The following is a 4848-nucleotide window of genomic DNA, read 5'->3' on the forward strand; positions in this document are numbered from 1 at the left end:
GGAGGTGAAAACATCATGCTTTGGGGCTGTTTCTCTGCAAAGGGGCCAGGACGACTGATCCGGGTATATGAAAGAATGAATGCGGCCATGTATCGTGAGATTTTGAGTGCAAACCTCCTTCCATCAGCAAGGGCATTAAAGATGAAACGTGGCTGGGTCTTTCAACATGACAATGATCCAAAGCACACCGCCAGGGCAATGGAGGAGTGGCTTCGTAAGAAGCATTTCAAGGAGTGGCCTAGCCAGTCTCCAGATCTCAACCCTATAGAAAACCTTTGGAGGGAGTTGAAAGTCCGTGTTGCCAAGCGAAAAGCCAAAAACATCACTGCTCTAGAGGAGATCTGCATGGAGGAATGGGCCAACATACCAACAACAGTGTGTGGCAACCTTGTGAAGACTTACAGAAAACGTTTGACCTCTGTCATTGCCAACAAAGGATATCTTACAAAGTATTGAGATTAAATTTTGTTTCTGACCAAATACTTATTTTCCACCATAATATGCAAATAAAATGTTAAAAAAACAGACAATGTGATTTTCTGGATTTTTTTTTCTCAGTTTGTCTCCCATAGTTGAGGTCTACCTATGATGTAAATTACAGACGCCTCTCATCTTTTTAAGTGGTGGAACTTGCACTATTGCTGACTGACTAAATACTTTTTTGCCCCACTGTATATAATATATGGAGGCCCGATGCAATCACATCGGGAGGGCAGTAATGTCACGATGGGGGAAGGCTTTCTCATTTGCCCTTGTTGTATTCAACGTTGTGCCTTTGCTGCTTTCCTTTCATTGTCATTAGCGTACTTTTTAGGAGGAGCCATGTTGGCAATGATATTTGCTTTTTAAAGGGGTTTTCCCATGAACGAAAGTTAATTTTAAAAATTGTCTGTGTCTGACCTAGTACAGAACATACAACAGCTCCTGGGCAGGGGAGGAAGCAAATGACAATACTGACATTACAGCAGGAGATGGCAGAGGATGCATTTTGTGAGGTAAAATATTGTTTAAAAACAGTCAGTGAAATATTTTACCTGACAAAATGAATCCATTGTGATCCCCTGCTGTAATGTCAGTATTGTCTTTTGCTTCCTTCCTTGCCAAGAAGATGTAGTATGCTCTGTACACGGTCAGACACAGACAGTTTTTAAAATGAACTTTCGTTTGTCTGAAAACCCTTTAATGTGACCGGCTTCCTCTGCCTGTAGACACATTGCACATCTGCCGCCGGGATCAGCCGAATGATTCACTGTGCCTGCGTGGAAATTGCGCAGGCACAGCAAATCAGACCGCTGCCATCTTTGTGCAGACAGATAGCGGGGGTCACATTAAAACTGTGCTTGCGCTCCACCTGTAAAAAGATGGTTGCGGTCAGTGAATCATTCGACTGATCCTGGCGGCGGTGTGTTTGCAACGGTGTTCCACTGATGGTACCGCGCAAGATGCTGCATATGGCGTATACAGTGTGTGTGTGGTGCGTATGGTATATACAGTGTGTGCTTGTGTGTGTGTGGTGTGTACGGCGTATGCAGTGTGTGTGTGTGTGGTGCGACGGTGTTCTTCTGGTGGTACCGTGCAAGAGGCTGGTACCACCAGGAGTTTTCATATTGAGACACTGATCACTTTGTTGTCCCAATATGGCGGTCGGTGAACTCCGCTGCTTGGAATTCTGGGATCCGGATACATCTGGACAGAACAGGATGTGAAGACATTACAAGGTAAGTATATATATATATATATATATATATATATATATATATAGTATTGTGTATTCAGAATAAACCAACTTGCAGACTCTGATCCATGACCCCTACCAATATGGTAAAAAGCGTTGTAATGCACAGTGAGCGGAACCTTACCTGTGCGTCACACTGCTTTTCACAATACTGAATAGGGACGCATCTACTGATTGTAGTTCAAATCCTATGCACATTCCTGTAGATATTAGATCCACACTTCACCAGAAACGATGACTGAAATGCTCTTGTGTAATCGCAGGCAAAGTTTCAAGCGGAATGTAGAATCCATTCCATCCTCTAGAAGCAGATCAGTGAAATAATATCATGGTCAGCTTGATCAATATATTCAATCACAAAGCTTATCAAAGTACAAGTTATAAAAAGAATTATTCATTTTTGTATGTGCACTAAAGTTTTTTGAGTCTGCTCCAAAAAGCATGAATGACTCTTCCTATTCATTTCTATGGCAAAACCACTTTTTCTTTTTTACATGTTCAGCCTTTTCAGTGTTTTTCTTTGGCATCAGGTATTGAAAAATGCCTGGGAAAAGAAAAGAAAGTGATTGTCATTTCAAGTTGCTCTTGAACTAGGCACTGTCCAGTCAAAAACTAATACAGCAAAAAAATTCCCCCCAAAACACTTCAAAAAATTTTGAAATTGCTTCAGGAAAAAGAAAAGTTCCTCTAAAAACTTCCCAAATAATGAGCATTTCCTGAAGCAATTTCCACTGGAAAACTTTATTTTTGATTATCTCGAAAAAGCTCGGCACATATCTTATTTGTCATTCTTTTCATAATCATAATCCAGCTCATCTCTCATTCATGGGCTACACAAGCATCAAATTGAAGTGGCCGAGTTGTAGCTCGATAAAACAAAATTATCCAAAGCTGCAGCACTTTTAACATCAGAATAGAATGTATTCACGTTACGGCTGGGCCCTATAAATTGTTTGGGTGCAATCTATTAACGACAAAAAGGAAGAGCATAGAGACTTAACATATGTGAATGACAATGACAATTCCCTTTGAATTATATTATTGCAATTTTTACAGCTTAGACATGAAAAGCTACCTTCTGTCGGTGCTGTCAGATATATTTGCATAGTATCTTAGGACCAAAATCTGATCGTAATTAGAGATGAGCGAATATTTGAATATTCGGTTCGGATTACGATCGCCATTTTTGCAATATTCAATATTTTTTCAACGCCTTTTGGAGTCGAACCTAAATTCGGTACGAATATGGCATGAATATGGCAAATTTGGATTCGGCGATCATTTTCCCAAAATATTCGGTCATCTCTAATCGTAATCACATTTCCGAATGTAGTAGCTTTTTCCTCTTTTTCTTTGGAATTGGTGGTAACATTAATTTCTTAGATGCTCCCTGGAGTCCTGCGTCCTATACTTTGCAAGAGAAGATTTAGGCTACTTTCACACTAGTCCGTCGGTACGGGCTGTCGCCAACCATCAGCCCGACATACCGACGGACAGTGTGATTGATTAGCACAACGTGGGCAGCGGATGCAGTTTTACAACGCATCCGCTGCCCATTGTGAGTTCCGGGGAGGAGGGGGCGGAGTTTCGGCCGCGCATGCGTGGTCGAAAATGGCGGACCTGACGCACAAAAAAAGTTACATGGAACATTTTTTGTGCGTCGCGGCCACCAAAAACACGACGCATCCATCACACGACGGATGCGACGTGTGGCAATACGTCGCAATGCATCGCTAATGCAAGTCTATGGAGAAAAAATGCATCCTGTGGGCAACTTTGCAGGATGCATTTTTTCTCCAAAATGACGCACTGCGACGTCCGTCACACGACGCTAGTGTGAAAGTAGCCTAAGGTGGCTACATAGTACTGGAGTAGGGGCATTCAGTTGCTTTTTTACAGTGCAGTGTGGTTGTGCATAGAGGGTAAGTGGCACAGGGGACAAACTGAAATCTGAGAAATAGAACGGTACAGACAAGCGAGTTTTCTAGGTGCTGTACTCATTTCAATGGTGGTTTATTATATACAGTGTTCCTAGTAACAAGCTGGGTCTTCTGTAGTGTATTTTTTGCACTGCAGTTATGGTTTTGTTTTGGTTATCCCAAGGGAGTCTTGAAGGTTGTGAATTTATTAGCAACACCATCTTCCAATGGCAGGTGTATTATATAGGGACAAGATGACACTATATACTTATAAGATTTATATGCTGGTTATAGCAAGTGTTACTAATATGGAACCTGTTCAGTATAACATGATGTGTAAAGCCATATTTGTATTAAAATGTCACAAAACAAAATAATTATATTTGCCAATCATCTACAATGGACTGTGAAATAATTTTGCATAATCCAATGTAATTATCAAGGAAATACAACAACCTAAACACATCAAAACAACAAGTAAAATTGAATATGCAAGTATTAGAGTGGTGGCTATCATGGGGCAAAGGCCCCCCACAGTTAAAGAACCTCTCCTCTCTATCTATCTATCTATCTATCTATCTATCTATCTATCTATCTATCTATCTATCTATCTATCTATCTATCTGTCTATCAGACAATCTGTCCTGATTCACACATAAAGACCCTACGCCCTTTACATTCACTGTCTTTATCTTTGATCTCTGACCAACCTTCCTGTCGCTATTACTGATCAGAGTGAGACAATTCTGCAAGGAGTGTAACCAAATACTTAAGTAAGAAATAAACTCACCGTCATATATAGAACATAATGATGATCTGATGATATCACATTCCTCCAGTTTAAGGAAAAGCCAATATTAGAGACGACCCAGGGATCATTCCCAGATAATGCACATTATAGCTGCCACAGCACGTTAAAAAACTCATTTGAAGACCTCTTGCCTCATTTTGTGTAACTGATGAAAAGATAGAAAGCATTCGGGAAAAACCAGTTTGAGGAATGAGTGCACTGTCATACCTGGGTTTCAATTAGTTGAGTAAGATACATTTTTTTGAAGATGAAAGTACATACTTTGCTACTAGGTATAGGCATTCCATGTTACATTTGTCACTAACATTATTGCTGAGACACTTGGGCGTTGCTACATTCTGACAAGACCTTTGGCACCATACCAAACTGTTGGTGGGAAATAT

The 4848-nt window shown here is 40.6% G+C and overlaps 1 long non-coding RNA gene across 1 annotated transcript; it reads right to left on the reverse strand.

Annotated features, from left to right (window-relative positions):
- Positions 1-2107: 2107 nt before the first annotated feature.
- LOC138680794 (uncharacterized) lies at positions 2108-4599 on the reverse strand. The gene is made up of 2 exons (XR_011321774.1): positions 4445-4599; positions 2108-2279 (listed from the first exon to the last, which is right to left on the reverse strand). It is a non-coding gene; the product is annotated as an uncharacterized lncRNA (long non-coding RNA).
- Between the last annotated feature and the right edge of the window lie 249 nt (positions 4600-4848).

The sequence above is a fragment of the Ranitomeya imitator genome, chromosome 5 (assembly GCF_032444005.1).
Source record: "Ranitomeya imitator isolate aRanImi1 chromosome 5, aRanImi1.pri, whole genome shotgun sequence".
Taxonomy (NCBI): Eukaryota; Metazoa; Chordata; class Amphibia; order Anura; family Dendrobatidae; genus Ranitomeya; species Ranitomeya imitator.